Here is a 17,526-nt window from a genome sequence, read left to right on the forward strand (position 1 = left end):
TTAATTGGTTCACAGACAGAGTGTGTAAGGCGAAAAATGTGTATCCCAAAAATTAATTTCCCATAGGAAACCATTAAAATGAGAATAATCCGTTCCCAAGTGCACATAAAACATAATTTTCTACTTTCTAATTTTCTAAGCCTTAAAACTACCCAATATATACCTTATTAGGTGCTTTCTCTCCGCTAATTTTACAGAGTTCCTCATCAATTGTGTTCTGTTTAGCTGGGTTGAGAGCTTTTTGCATTAAGTGTACAGATGGCTTGTGCGGGTTGTTTGTGGAGCCTGATTGATGGGATATTTTAACCTTGCAGTCTACACTCTGCTTTTGAACTATCAAAGTTGAAACTCACTGTCGTCTGCCTGTCTCGTTAATGTTTAAACCACCTCGTCGCACTGCTGCGTTCTTGACCAATCACGTGGCTCTAACCGAAGACGCCATTTTGTTTTTGGGAGAACGGCCTCACTCTCTCTCTCTGTCGAGTGACAATGACAAAAACCCTGGCACCGGAGTGGACACATTTTTGTACATGCCTGGCAGTGAACGAGTTCATGACTTATTTATGCATCCGTCCGTATTAGGTGTGCGGCTAATTATTGAGATAATAGTGTCTCAGCTAACTGAATTTCACAACATAAAAAAATAGAACATGTTAGATTTTTTGGGAACAAAAACAAACAGTATATGCGATCAATTCGATCTTTGTTGATCGAAGAAGAACTATTTTTTTGCAAAAAAGGCAAAGACGGCTACGGTCGGTGTGTCAATCTCAACCTTGATGTGCTTTTGTCAAGATGGAATGTTGGATAAAAACAGTCTTTTTTTGTCATCCTTTCATTTGAGGAGCTGCTGCAGGCCCAAATATGGCCTACTTTTTTTTTTGGTTTACCTTTTTCCTTTCTGGCTGGTTGCTGAGACATCACAAGAAAGATTTAAATATAGCCAGCGGAGAAGTTTGCATGGGATCGTGTTGAGTTGAGATTCTTTTCTTTCTTTCGTCCAGATTCTGTCAGAAAAAAATAAAGATAGAACATCATCTTTTAAGTAAAGAACACATTGAAGCCTTGTTTATCGTGGTGTTTACATTCCCACTAAAAAAAAGCAGTGAATGAAACTGCGTAAATGCTTCTAGCGGTTTTGTTCCTTATTTAGAAAGACTTGACAAGAAGACCAATGTGTCGCAGCTTTTATTTGCCGCACGTCCATCGTTGATGAACCCGATGAATGAATAATACAATGACAAAAATCAATAAAGTTCTCACAATTTGACAATTTTCTTTCAAATAACTCATTGGACCGGCGATCATGCACCATTTTCCAAAAATTATAATAAATTAGAGTTGCTTTTTTCAAAGCAGTTACAGAATTTGCAGTGACAGAATTAAAAAAATGAATAAAATACAGTGATACCTCGGTTTACGAACTTTTCGGTTTACAAACGTTACATTTATGAACATTTTACCTTGGTATACGAAAATTTTTTTGGGATACACACGGAGCGCCACAATGAGTGATGTGCCGTTCGCGAACGAGCCCGTTCTCCTAACAGCAAAATGGCAGCCGACTGTTTTTGACCTTTATTCCCCGCCCCCAGTTTTCGGTTAAAGCCACGTGATTGGTCAAAACGCAGCAGTGAGGAGGAAGGGGTTAAACATTAAAAAGACAGGCAGACGACAGAGAGTGAGAAAATGGATAGAAAACAGTGACATTTATACTCATTTCAACTCTGATAGTTCAAAATCAGAGTGTAGACTGCAAGGTTAAAATATCCCATCAATCAGGCTCCACAAATAACCCGCACAAGCTATCTGTACACTTGATGAAAAAAGCTATCAAAAAATATAAATATAAAAAAACATATATGAAAAAATATATATGAATGATATTAAAAATTCGGCGAAATGTTTAATTTAAATGATTTCAAAGTAAAATTCCACTTGACCGGAACTTGTCTTCTCGGAACTGGCTTTTTTTTTGCTGTGGACAAATTGAATTTGTCCACAGCAATAAAAAATATTTCAATTTGTGTTCTTATGATGTATAATGTTTATAAAAAAATATGAATGCTATTACAGCGAGAAAAAAACATGGTAAAATGTTTAATTTAACTGATTTCAAAATAAAATTCCACTTGACCGGAACTTGTCTTCTCGGAACTGGCTTTTTTTTTTGCTGTGGACAAATTGAATTTGTCCACAGCAATAAAAAATATTTCAATTTGTGTTCTTATGATGTATAATGTTTATAAAAAAATATGAATGCTATTACAGCGAGAAAAAAACATGGTAAAATGTTTAATTTAACTGATTTCAAAATAAAATTCCACTTGATTGGAACTTATCTTCTTGGAACTGTTGTATGATCGTGAGACTTTTCACAGGGACTTGTTTTCTCGGTGGTCGACTTCGCTTTTTACGAGTATCAATATTTTTTATAATTAACATTACTGCTAATATTTAATGACAAAAATGGAATCAAAAATATCTCAAATTTATATTTAACAATTTTTGCGTTTCTCATACAAACTTTTTTGTATGCCGAACACATCTAAAAATATGCAAAAATCGTACAAAATAATAATAATAATAATAATAATAATAATAATAATAATAATAATAATAATAAATTACATTTTACGCACCTTTCAAAGCTCTCAAGGACACTTTACAGTCACAGACAAGCATAGGTACTATAATAAATAGCATTAATAAATAATATAATAAATAAAATACAATCACAAATACAATGCAATACATAAGATACAATGATAAATAGAAACAAGAGAGATAGCTACACAATAAATGCAATTTTAAATAGGTGGGTTTTGAGAAAATACGGCAAAATATGCCGTTTGAACAATTTCTTCAGAGCTTATAAGATTTGAACGTGTTACATCATGACAAAAATGGTATAAATTATCCGTCAATGCCTCGATTCGGTTTCTCTAAGAATGTTGTCCAAAGAAAAGCAGCCTCTTGGTGCCGGCCCTGACTCGTGCTGCAGAGCCATGAATTTTTTATACCGGTGTGAAAAGGTTGATGATGAGCAGAGACGGCTTCATAATGCTCTCCCTCGAGATGGGTAACAACATTTACAGCATGCCATGGTCGGCCTGAAATGCAAAGAGCCAGCGGCCGTGATCACGCAGGGGAGTCCAAACCTCTCACACACGCACAAAGTGGGGAAGAAATAAGTATATATATATATATATATATATATATATATATATATATATTGTGTGTGTAGCTTTTTATGATTTAATTTAATTGTTATTTATTCGTTCAATTATGTACATATAAATGTATTCATTTATTATTGTTTTATTTTCGTCATGATCTGGTTGGCGACCAACGGGTGGCGCTGTCGGCCCCGCCTGCACCTGCACAGGTGCTGGTCGTCCCGAGCCTTGGCAGACTGCCACGTTTGGATTGGCGACCAATGCGTAGCGCTGTCAGCCCTGCCTGCTGCCTCGCAAGTGCTGGTCGTTACAATCAGTGACACTCAAAAGGACTCCCGGCACGACCATTCGCGACCGGGTGATTGTTTGTTGAATGCTGTTGATGCATGTTATATGCATGTGTTTGTTTCACCTTGGCGGACTTTTAATCTTGGTTTTCTTTTGATACTTTGTATTTTTTTCTGTTCAGACGATTTTGATGTTTTAGATTTTGTTCCTGCTGACTATATTTCAATACAATTTCTCAAACACAACCTGCTGCCTCCTCATTCCCGCTTTTTGGGATCCGCAAGCGCCATCACCACCTTCCAAACCCGTGACAATTTTTGTGTTTATGAATGACTATTTCATTATTATGCATTTATGTATTTATTTATTTATCTATTTGGTTATGCATATATGTATTTATTCATTTTTGTTCCACCAATTAATTAATTAATTAATTAATTAATTAATTTTATTGTACACCTGTTTATTTATTTATTTATTAGGTTATGTGTGTGTTTATTTATTTATTTATTTATGCGTTTATGTATTTATCTAATTATGTAGTTATCTATTTAATGATTTGATTATGTGTTCATTTATTTATTTGGTTATGCGTGTGTTTATTTATTTATTTAGTTAGTTAGTTATCTATTTATTTATTATTATATTATATATATTATTATACATGTGTTTATTTACGTATTTGCACGCGTTTATTTATTTATTTGGGTATGCATGTATTTATTTATTTATTTATGCTGTTATTTATGTATTTGGTTATGTATGTGTTTATTTATTTATTTATTTATTTATTTATTTATTTATGTGTGTATTTATGTGTGCATTTATGTGTGTATTGCATGTGTGTATTTATGTATTCATGTATTCATTTATTTATGTATTTATTTATTTATTTATTTATTTATTTATTTATACCCACTTATCAACTCTACAAAGTTGTTTTGAAACCTTTAAATGGCCCATGATCAAAACATCGCACGTGTAGCATCATCTCAATTTCGTCTCTCTTTGCCCTTATATGCAAATGACGCTTGGCCTGTGCTGTCAAAGACTGAAACCGTTGGCATCGTCCTGTGAACACAAGAGGAGAATGGAAGCGGTGTCGATACGGGGCTTTGGTTCTTGCTTTGACAAAGTCAAACAACGGCGCTCACTTATCGCAGCAAACAAGATGTCCTCGCCCGCCTGAATAGCATTTAGTGTCGTCATTCATGCTTGAAGTTAATTCTCTCCTAGTTTTGCCAAATTTGCCAAGCGGTAGCGGATTTACTGCAACTTTTCAAAAGACTGCCCTTAGCGACACACGTCTGATGTCACATGTCCTATTCGTAAGAAGCTGCCGGAATCATAGTCTCCCAGGACATGAAGTGGGAGGTCAACACCAACTTCACCCCGAAAGGCCCAACAGAGGATATACTTTCTGAGGCTTCTAAAGAAGCAAGGCCTGACACAGGAGGTGCTACGACACGTCTACACGACTGTCATCGAATCAATCCTGTGTTCTTCCATCACGGTTACGTTTGGGGACACCACAGAAATGGACAAAATGCGACTTCAATGAACAGTTAGGACGGCGTGAAAAAATCATCGGAACCGCCCTACCCACTCTTGAGGACTTGCACACTGCAAGAATCCAAACAAGGGCGTGGAAAATCCGACTGGACCCTCCGCACCCTGCCCACCACCTTTTCCAGCTACCAATCGATGCGCACCAAATCCAACAGACATTGAAACAGCTACTTCCTCCGTGGCCATTGACTCTATGAACATTAACCCAAATATAACTGTATTGTGCCTCTTTGCAATTTTTGTATGAAGATACTAGTCCAAATCCTTGTGTGTTCTACATACATCGGTTTACGAACCCCTTGGCTTACGAACTTTTCGGTTTACGAACGTTAAATTTATGAAAAGTTTACCTTGGCATACAAACTATTTTTCGGAAGACACACAGAGCTGCCACAATGAGTGATGTGTCGTTCGCGAACGAGCCCGTTCTCCTAAAAGAAAATGGCAGCCGGCTTGTTTTGTTCCTCTATTCCCCGCCTCCAGTCTTCGGTTAAACCCACGTGATTGGTCAAGAACGCAGCAGTGAGGGGGAGGTGGTTTAAACATTGAAGAGACAGGAAGACGACAGTGACAAAATGGAGAGACAACAGTAACATTTGGAGTCGTTTCAACTGTGATAGTTCAAAGGCAGAGTGTAGACTGCAAGGTTAAAATTCCCATCAATCAGGCTCCGCAAATAACCCACACTAGCCATCAGTTCAATTTGAAATGAAAAGACAAGCAAGGGAACCAGCTATTAATGATGTTTCCAGTGTGTCTGCTTGCATCTGTTGTTGTTGCGATATCACAACTTCCAAGATGCACAGCCCAGAGCTCCTTGAGACACTTTATCAGAATCAGAATCAGAATCAGAATCATCTTTATTGCCAAGTATGTAGAACACACAATGAATTTGTTTCCGGTAGAACACGCTGCACTAGTATCGTCGTCAAAAAAACTGCTAAGTGGCACTATTTATGCAAAAAGCTCTCCATTCCATCAAGCCATCAACGACCATCACAAAGGTAAATAAAATGACTTTATTATACAATACAGTTTCTTTCTTTAATTATAATACCATAGCCCATGCATTATACATACATTTTTGTGTATTTTTGTATAGTTTTTGTGTAGTTTGTGTATATTTTGTGTAGTTTTAAGGCTTAGAAAATTCGAAAGTAGAAAATTATTTTTTTTATGGGGACCTGGGAACGGATTATTCTCATTTTAATGGTATCCTATGGTAAATTAATTTTTGGGATACACACTTTTCGCCTTACATGCTGTGTCTGGGAACCAATTAAGTTCGTAAGCCAAGGTATTACTGTACTAACTAACTAGCCAATAAAGATGATTCCAGTTCTTCATAGAACGTCGTCGCCGTTGCTTGCCCATTTTTTGATCAAAATTCATAATGAAAAATTTCCTCTGAAACAATCACATTAGTCCGACATCCCTCGTTAGAGCTTCCAAAGAGACGAAAGAGTCGTCCTTTCGCACCGCAGTCCACCTGGATGCTCTCTCGGTACAATGAACAGCGGCAGAAAAACAATCTGTGGACTAATAAGCGAGTATGGCACTTTTACCCGCTGTGCCCCCCGTGCGGATCACCCCGGGGAGGAATACAACCTTCACCTTTTAAGCGACGGAGTGCTAAAAGGCTGCAGAAACAACCTCCGAAAAACTGTCTGGTGTATTATGATTATATTTATTTTTTATGACTCATAAAAAAGAGAAAAGTGACTGAAAAGCTCATCTCTTTGATTTCCCCTGGATGTCCAAATGTCCTCGTGAAAGGAGACAAACTGATTGGACGTGTTACACGGAAGTGATTGATCGGGTTTAACTCTGATTGATAGGCATCAACCCAAAAACACAACATCGGATCAAATCTGGTAGGCGTTACTGAGTCACGAACATATTATTCTGATTATCTAGGGCAATGGTGTCAAAGTCAAGGCCCGGGGGCCAAATGCGGCCCACCACATCATTTTATTCGGTCCACGTAAGCAAATCAACGATGTGAGATTTCACGATGCTTGCCGAAAAAAAAAGACCGAAGCAAAAATTGTCCCATGTAAACCCAAAAAATAACAGTCATAATTTTTTACTTCAAATTTAATTCATTAATAATAATACATTTCATTTCTAAGCACCTTTCCAAACTCTCAAGGACACTATACAGTCACAGGATTTTTTTTTTTCTGCGGGTGAGCAGCGGCAGCCACACGCGCCAGCGTTCACTCAACCTGGAAGTAACTCAAATACAGTAAAGTCTCGTTATATCGATATTCAAGGCAGTCCGAAAAAATATCGATATAACCGGGACTATCGATATATCCGATATCGATATAATTTTCTCTGTGCGTGCATAGAAATAGTATCGATATAACCGGGACTATCGATATATCCGATATCGATATCGCGAGACTTTACTGTAGTAAATAGATAGCTAGCTAGATAGATAGCTAATAGATAGCTAGATAGCTAATAGATAGCTAAGTAGCTAGCTAGCTGATAGTTATCTAGCTAGCTAGCTAATAGATAGCTAGCTAGTTAGATAGCTGTTCTAAAATACATCACATCTAAAATACCCAAAACAGGCAGGCTGATATTTTTAGTCAAATGCAAAACACCAATAAAAATGAGTTAAAGTGTCCCAAAATTACTTCACCTACCTCGGAGATGCCGATTTTGAGAAGGTCCCGCCCCTTTGTCCGTGATGTCACGCCAGGACGTCTTCGCCTTGCTCTAGAATCAAAACAATGGCTTCAGATTCGGAGAAGATGCTTTCTTGTTACTCATCCAGTTATGAATATGATTCAAATAGTTCTGAAGAGGAAAGCATAAATGTTTGCAATCGATTAAAGAAGTCCTTCCGTCTCATTTCGAAGCATGTAGATTCCAATGTCGCACCCAGAAAATGCACAAGATGGCGCCCAAGCTCTGTTGGAAATGGGCTAATTTGCCTGCTGGGAATTTGTGTCAACCAGTATCAAATGGTCGCGTTATTTACGTGTTTTCCTTCTAATTTCGCCATCAACACGGATCAACACGAAGTTTCCAGACCAAACAAAGTACCCCAAAATGCATTGTGTGTCGCTTTCTCGGTCAGGGGCGTTCCCTCCGTGACGTCACGTCAGGAATCGTCACCAACTCGAAAACAAGACTTCCTGAATATTCAACACGTATCTTAAAACGTAAAATATAACTATATGCCGTGGAATCTTTGTAAAATAGGCTCAGTAGAAGTGATTTGAAGTGATTTCACAACAGCTGAAACATTGAACCTATCAAGGGAGAAGTGGCGATCACATTTCTCCAAGCCAGTGCCATTGATCAAAGTCGCTAGGCAGTTTCCCAATGCGCGACGGCCATGTTGTGTCCATTCAAAGCCATGACAATTTGACACAACCGTTAAACGAGTACAACGTTGTCGTCCGCGCCGCACAATAGTGCCTATTTCTTACTGTCGGAAGGAATGTGTCTGAAAATGTATTTCTCACACGGTATTTTTTTTGTTTCAGAGAACTTGGTGATGTTTATATATTTCAAAGTTGCGACTTAGAGGGAAAGCGACAGTATAACGCATTGCCTGGTCAATGTGGCTTGGCATTGTAATCCCCTTTCTCCGTCGAGTCCTAAATTCAACCGGTGAAGTTTTCGCAACTTAAAAGTAGAGCGTAGGTAGCACAAATACGGTTGGATTATCAACATGGATGAAAGGTTTTTTTTTTTCTGGGCTGGTCGGAATAATTGGGATGTATCAAAAAAAGGGAAGTCACTTCTGACGATGTGTTGACAAAAAAAAAGGACATCCAGTCCCATTACACAAATGCTTGGACTATTTCAACATATGACTCATCACTTCATTGACATTTTTGTCCAGCAGAAAAATGTTCATATCGGTGCAGTTCAGACCTCCATTCACTAGAGGGCAGCAACAAAATCCACCAATAGTTTTTACGCATTATATGCAGGCCAGGAATCGAACCCGTCCATCCACGTGATTGGTAAAAGCATGCACGACTTCTTCTTATTATTTTCCTTTAGGCTTTTCCCTTCAAGGGTTCACCACAGCGAATCAGTGTCGTCCATCTTGAGAGGTGTGATCCGCATGTTTGTTTTGGCCAAGCTTTTACGTCGGATGCCCTGCCTGACACAATCCTCTGTATTTATCCGAGCTTGGGACCGGCACAAGAAGACTTATGTCTTTTCGTGGCTACAGAACAAGCAACACGCTGAGTAAAAGGCTCCCAAACACAAAATGGTCATCAGCACAGCAACATTCAAAAAAGCAAAACTGTTAGCTGGCTAGCTGTTGGCTATCTCAAAGTCAAAGTCAAAGTCAAAGTCAAAGTCAAAGTCAAAGTCAGCTTTATTGTCAAATATGCTAATATGCTATCTGGCTATCTATTAGCTATTTCGTAGATATTTATTTACTAGCCATTAGCTAGCTAGCTAGCTATTAGCTGTCCAGTTGTAAGCTGTCTAGCTGTTGGCTATTTAGCTATCTATTCTCTATTTATTTACCATCCATTACCTAGCTAGCTAGCTATTAGCTGTCTAGCTGTAAGCTGTCTTGCTGTTGGCTATTTAGCTATCTATTCTCTATTTATTTACCATCCATTACCTAGCTAGCTATCTATTAGCTGTCTAGCTGTAAGCTGTCTAGCTGTTGGCTATCTATTTGCAATGTATTTACTATCCATTAGCTAGCTAGCTAGCTATTAGCTGTCTAGCTGATTGGATGAAAGCTGGCTGGCTGGCTATCTATTAGCTATTTATTTGCTATCCATTAGCTAGCTAGCTTTTATCTATCTAAGTTACTTCGGGGTTAAGTGAACGCTGGCGCGTGTGGCTGCCGCTGCTCACCCACAGAAAAACTTTATCCTGTGACTGTAAAGTGACATTGAGAGTTTAAAACTGTGTCAACAAATCGTAATTTCACATTCAATGTAGCATAAAAAAACCTTAGACTCTCTTCTTTTATCAGAAAAAAGTTAATTCCTAAGTGATATGAATCTGGAGTTATCTGAGCTTGAAATGAGGGTGGATATACAAAATACAATACAATACACAAATATTGATTTATATCGTGCTTTAACCACAGCTGAAGCTGTAGCAAAGCGCTAACATGGACAAAAGGCAAATTATACCCTCTTGTGGAAGTGAAAAAAACACTGCCAGAGGTCTGACCAGTGCTTTATCGGCACCCCCCGCAAAAAAAATAAAAACAAAAACCGGGAATGTCGCTCTATGTCACACAAAATCGGAATAAAATCTGGAATGGCAGCGAATGAGTTGAAAAAATATGTTAGGTCTCCTGCAATAAAGTGAGCAACAATCGGCACAATAGAGGCTTGTTTGTTGTGGTGCCTGTTTATTTGCTTAATGAGTATCACAATGACTAATTCTGATGCCCATTAAGGAAAGTGTTCTCACAATTAACTCTTAAATCCCATCAGGTCATTAAGTGGGATATTTCATCCACTCTGCATATCGTGACGCTTAAGTAGAAAATTGGGGCGGTTTAATTAGCGCTAAGATCATTAGTCACAGCATTGATATCATGATAAATCACAAGATGAGGGATAATGAGATTGCACAGATCCACCCAAAAAAATACAAATAAATAAATAAATAAATACATGTGTAAACAAATGTGTAGATACATAAATAAACAAAGAGATAAATAAATAAATGAATAAATAAAGATGTTCATAATTAAAGATGTAAACAAATGTGTAAATAAATAAATAAACATATGAACAGATAAATAAATAAACAGATTAAAGGATAAATAAACGAATATTAAATACAAAAATAAGTAAATAAATATGTTCAAAAATAAAATGATAAATAAAAAAAATAATATACACACAAAAATACATACAAAAATAAATATGTTCATAAATATGTAAACAAATGTGTAAATATATAAACAAATAAACAGATAAACAGATACATAAATATAATATTAAAGTTTCAACAAAATATAAATAAATACAAATGTTCATAAATAAATGAATTAATCGATAAAAATAATAAATAAAACATGAAACAATACATACAAACATACATTTGTTCGTAAATAAATAAATATACACACAAAAATACATACAAAAATAAATATGTTCATAAATATGTAAACAAATGTGTAAATAAATAAATAAACATATGAACAGATACATAAATAAACAAAGACATAAATAAATAAATGAATAAATAAAGATGTTCATAATTAAAGATGTAAACAAATGTGTAAATAAATAAATAAACATGAACAGATAAATAAATAAACAGATTAAAGGATAAATAAACGAATAATAAATACAAAAATAAGTAAATAAATAAATATGTTCAAAAATAAAATGATAAATAAAAAAAATAATATACACACAAAAATACATACAAAAATAAATATGTTCATAAATAAATATGTAAACAAATGTGTAAATACACAAACAAATAAACAGATAAACAGATACATAAATATAATATTAAAGTATAAACAAAATATAAATAAATACAAATGTTCATAAATAAATGAATTAATCGATAACAATAATAAATAAAACATGAAACAATACATACAAACATACATTTGTTAGTAAATAAATAAATATGCACACAAAAATACATACAAAAATAAATATGTTCATAAATATGTAAACAAATGTGTAAATACACAAACAAATAAACAGATAAACAGATACATAAATATAATATTAAAGTATAAACAAAATATAAATAAATACAAATGTTCATAAATAAATTAATTAATTGATAACAATAATAAATAAAACATGAAACAATACATACAAACATACATTTGTTCGTAAATAAATAAATATACACACAAAAATAAATATGTTCATAAATATGTAAACAAATGTGTAAATACACAAACAAATAAACAGATAAACAGATACATAAATATAATATTAAAGTTTCAACAAAATATAAATAAATACAAATGTTCATAAATTAATTAATCAATAAAAATAATAAAGAAAACATGAAAAAATACATACAAACATACATTTGTTCATAATAAATAAATACATAAATAAATACACAAATAAATAAATTAAAATAAATGTCAAAATGTGTAAAGAATTATGTGAATAAATAAATAAATAAACAGACAAACAGAACATAAATAAACAGATAAATAAATACATAGATAGATAAATACATAAATAAATAGATAAGTAGATAAATAGATACAATTTTAAAAACAAAAGAAATCAGCCCCTCTTATTCCGCCTCTTCCTATACAATGGCCGTGCACACGCCACCAACAATGAGGCGCTCTAAAGTGGCGTTGCAAGCTGGCTACCTGAAGTGAAGATGCCTTTTCGGAATGTAGGCATTGCTAAGTGCACTTCACAATTGTGCCCGTCATTCTGTAAATATAAACACTTTTGTAATTCTCTTTTTTTTTTTACTCTTCCCTGAATGCATTTTGTACTCCCGCATTACATCCGAGGAATATACTGCAAAAAACAAAAACAATCCAGGAGGGAACATTCAAAACAAAAACTTTTCACAGCATCATGTTTTCCCACTAGAAGCAAACCGAGAAGCGTTTTGACCAATAGCGCAAATGTTTCACTTGAGCTTTCGTGCAAGAAGATAATACAGTAAAGTCTCGTTATATCGATATCGGATATATCGATAGTCCCGGTTATATCGATACTATTTCTATGCACGCGCGGAGAAAATTACATGCAAACAGGGTCGGATATATCGATAGTCCCGGTTATATCGATATTTTTTCCGACTCCCTTGAATATCGATATAACGAGACTTTACTGTATCTCCGACCGCTCTGCTAATGTTTTCATTTGATCGCGAACAACATTCTGCCTACATTCAAAACAAACAAAAAATAAAATTATATCTATATATATCTATATCTATATATATATATATATATATATATATATATATATATATATATATATATATATATATATATATATATATATATATCACTGTAATACACACACACACATTTAATAAGTGCAAAGCACTTATAATGACTTTGACAAACATAATAAACACGAAAACTAAAACATTGCCGGGAGAGACAGGGGAGCCACTGCCTATTCACGCGCCGCCATCTTGGGGAGGTGGGGGGGGAGTAGAAATAAATAAATAAATAAATAAATAAATAAGAATAATAAGGAGTGAGGACCACCGTTGCTGATAAGTTTAGAGAGGAACTAGTGTTACATTTCAACACAAAATGTCACCACATTTCCCACTTCAACTTCTTTAAAAACAAAGCAATAAAAAGTGGACTTGAAACTGAAATAAAAGCAGGAGTGAGGTTTCTGAATGGATACATGCAAAGTCCTCGCCGCTAGAGTGAATTTGGTTAAAATATCGTTTTACTTTTTGTGGTATGAACATTTTCATCTCATTAACCACACACACACACACACACACACACACACACACACACACACACACACACACACACACACACACACACACACACACACACACACACACATACACACACACACACACACACACACACACACACACACAGTGAGTAAAAAGTATGTGTATCCGAGTGAAATGAAAATACACACCAAAAAATCATTTTGGGTGAATTTGTGAGGACCTCTCTGAAACTTGAACAGATGCATGTATAGACCCTCTAGAATAGAGGTGTCAAAGTCATTTTTTGCCGCGGGCCACATTGTAGTTATGGTTTCCTCTCGAGGGCCGTTATGAATTTGGGGAACCCATTAGAATGTTTAAATCCCTTCAAATATTACATATAGAGCACACAGCAAATTAATGAATAACTCGTCCAGAATAGTCAAGAAGTCAAGAATAATGACTTTTATTGTGGTTGACATCCAAAAATATGAAATTTTGGCTCAGATTTTAGCAATCATCATAGAATTTAACATGTTTGATTTGCTTTCGCGGACCGAAAAAAATGATGTGGCGGGCCGGATTTGGCCCGCGGGCCTTGACTTTGACACCTGTGCTCTAGAAGCTTTTAGAATGAAAAACTTGTGAAGACTGGCCAAAAGGTCCTCACTGGTCAAAAATGTCCTCACTATGTATGGTATAAAACACAGGTGTCAAAGTCAAGGCCCGTGGGCCAAATCCTGCCCGCCACATCATTTTCTTCGGCCCGTGAAAGCAAATCAAACTTGTTAAATTCCATAATGATTGCTAAAATCTGAGCCAAAATTTCATATTTTTGGATGTCAACCACTATAAAAGTCATTATTCTTGACTTCAGATTTGAAAACGAGTTATTCATATAATTGGCTGTGTGCTCTATATGTAATATTTGAAGAGATTTAAACATTCTAATGGGTTCCCCAAATTCATAACGGCCCTCGAGAGGAAACCATAACTACAATGTGGCCCGCGGCAAAAAATGACTTTGACACCCCTGGTATAAAATGTTAGTGGTCCTCACAAGACTAGTCATACAAACATACACACACACACACACACACACACACTACAATATTTCCCCATTATCCGATTTGTTAAAATGACCCCAAGCCATAATTGAATAATGTCAGCTAAATCCAGTAAAAAATAAATAAATATAAAACAGAAAGGAGATGCTTGTTAAATAACAGCTGAAGGAAAACAGAAACCCTTTGGACATCAAGTATGTAATTGCAGCGCAAAGAGAACAAAAAAAGTGGAAATATTTATCAGGAGTGCTTGCAGCTGCCATGACAACCTTGCCCCTGCCGGACGTTTGTTAAAATGAATCTTTTGCACTTGAGAAATCAATCCGATATGAGGTGAATCCCCGATTGAAACACCTACGCACTTCCACTTGAAAACACATTGATGGCCAAAACAACTTTTATATTATACATACTGTAAATGTATTTCATCCACTACAATCGCATTAAAAAATATATTTTGAAGCATATAATAGAAGTAAAAGTAGCCTCATGAAATTACAAAACAGATCGCACAGTATATATTACATTAGATTAGATTAGACGAGCCTTTATTTGCCGAACAGTGCGGAAACAAAATACAGGAGCAGCTGCAAAGGCAGCCACTCTCGCGGCGCCATGTTGAAGTCAAAAACAAACAAAGAAAAACTAAAAAAAAAAATAATGTGACACAACAGTTTCCAATCTTAATAATGTTCTCCAATCTTAATTTATAAAAGGAAGAGGAAAGGAAAGGAAGAAGTAGAAAAACAAAATATAGGACGTGCTGTCAGGGCAGCCACTCTCGCGGCGCCATCTTGAAGTCAAAATAACAACAAAAACCTAACTAACAAATAATGTGACAAAAAATAAAAGACACAAACAGTCTTCAATCTTAAATTATGAAAGGAAGAAGAAAGGAAAGGAAGAAGTAGGTGCCCATAAAACATAATTTTCTACTAAATATGCCTTAAAACTACACAAAAAGACCTTATTTTATGTATAATAAATGTGCTATGGGATTGTAATTAAAGAAATAAACTGTACTGTATCATAAAGTCGTTTTATTTACCTTTGTGATGGTCGTTGCTGTCGTTGCCTCTTGATGATAATACCCTGACTCTGTTACGTGATTGGTCAAGAACGCAGCAGTGAGGGGGTGGGGGTTACAGGCAGAGAGAGAGTGAAGCCGTTCTCCAAAAAGAAAATGGCTGCCGACTTTTTTTTGTCCTCTATACCCCGCCCCCAGTCTTCAATTCGAGCCATGTGATTGGTCAAGAACGCAGCAGTGAGGGGAGGTAGTTTAAACATCAAAGAAACAGACAGACGACAGAGAGAGAGAGTGACAAAATGGATAGAAAAAAGTGACATTTGGACTCGTTTCAACTTTGATAGTTCAACGGCAGAGTGTGGACTGCAAGGTTAAAATATCCTATCAATCAGGCTACACAAACAACCCGCACAAGCCATCTGTACACTTGATGCAAAAAAGCTATCAACCCAGCTACACAATTGATTATTGTCATTTTAATGGTTTCCTATGGGAAATTAATTTTTGGGATACACACTTTTCGCCTGACACACTCTGTTTGGGAACCAATTAAGTTCATAAGCCAAGGTATCACTGTATTATTGATTCATTGCTATCGGAACATTTCATAAAAAAATCTTCAAAACACAAAGCAACAATATGTTTTTTTTATGTTTAAGGCAACCAAAGCGAAATGTGACAGTGTCGCGTCTCCCCACCGTGACTGCTGTTGCATAGCGATCGGGCAGCAGGTGAAAAGAAGAAGCAGGGAAAGAGATTACTTTATCAGGCGGTAAATGGGAGAGATAATGAAAAGGTCAGAAGAGGTCACGGTGGGGGAAAGCAGCTGGGTTGATCATACCTTGTTAACCGTTACCGTGTGTGGAAATGCTTGAAATGACCCACTTAAAGGACAAACGACGTCACTTTTTTGTTTCCTAACTGACACCAGAAAAACGTTTTATAGCATCTAAAATACCCAAAACACGCAGTATGATATTTGTACTCAAATGCAAAACACCAATAAAAATGACTTAAAGTGTCCAAAATCTGCAAAAAAAATTGAGCTGCGAATTGGGCATTTTCAGAAAGTCCCGCCCCCAGTGCGCGACGTCATGCCAAGACGTCTTGCATTGCTAGTGAATCAAAACAATGGCTTCAGATTCGGAGAAAATGCTTTCTTGTTACACCTCCAGTTATGAATATGATTCAAATAGTTCTGGAGAGGAAAGCATACATGTTTGCAATCGATTAAAGAATTTATTCCATGCCATTTTGAGGCAACATTGGGGAGAAACGGATCACCAGAAAAGAGGCACAAAATGGCGACCTCCAGTGGCCACCTCCGCTTACACAGGCTAATAAATTCCTTATGTGGCGCTTGGACGCCCTCTTCTGCCTCTTTTTGGTGCGACAAGAAGTTTTCAGACCAAACAAGTACAGCAAAATACATGACGTGATGGAAGGACCGCTACAAAATACTTTTTTACGGTCAAGGGCGGTCCTTTAGTGACGCCAGGTACGGACTCGTCACCAACTCAAAAACAAGACTTCCGGAATATTCAACGTGAGTCTTAAAACGTAAAATATAGCTACATGCGGTGGAATATTTGTAAAATGCGCTCAGTTGAAGTCATTTGAAGCCATTTTACAAATTATGGACACAACTTTTCCGGAGACGTCAGCTGTCCTTTAAAGGACGTCTCCGGACAAGTTGTGTCCATAATTTGTAAAATGGCTTCAAATGACTTCTGCTGAGCGTATTTTACAAAGATCCCACCGCATATAGCTATATTTTACGTTTTAAGACTCACGCTGAATAAGTCTTGTTTTTGAGTTGGTGACGAGTCCTCGCCCTACGTCACTGAAGGAACGCCCCTGACCGAAAAAAGGACACATTGTAGCAGTCCTTCCATCACGTCAATGCATTTTACTGTACTTGTTTGGTCTGAAAACTTCTTGTCGCACCAAAAAGAGGCAGAAGAGGGCGACAAAGCTCCATGTAAGGAATTAATCAGCCTGTGGAAACGGGCTGATT

At 36.2% G+C, this 17,526-nt stretch overlaps 1 long non-coding RNA gene across 1 annotated transcript in view; it reads right to left on the reverse strand.

Moving 5' to 3' along the window:
* Window positions 1-780: 780 nt before the first annotated feature.
* Window positions 781-17,526, reverse strand: part of LOC148898744 (uncharacterized) — a 28,376-nt gene continuing 11,630 nt past the window's right edge. Inside the window, exons 3-4 of the long non-coding RNA XR_016114836.1 lie at window positions 7,694-7,766; window positions 781-1,007 (exon numbers count right to left, since the gene is read on the reverse strand). This is a non-coding gene — a long non-coding RNA (uncharacterized LOC148898744). The remainder of the gene's footprint in view (window positions 1,008-7,693; window positions 7,767-17,526) is intronic.

This window comes from Hippocampus bargibanti, linkage group LG04 (assembly GCF_051943395.1).
Source record: "Hippocampus bargibanti isolate YZ-2025 linkage group LG04, ASM5194339v1, whole genome shotgun sequence".
NCBI lineage: Eukaryota > Metazoa > Chordata > Actinopteri > Syngnathiformes > Syngnathidae > Hippocampus > Hippocampus bargibanti.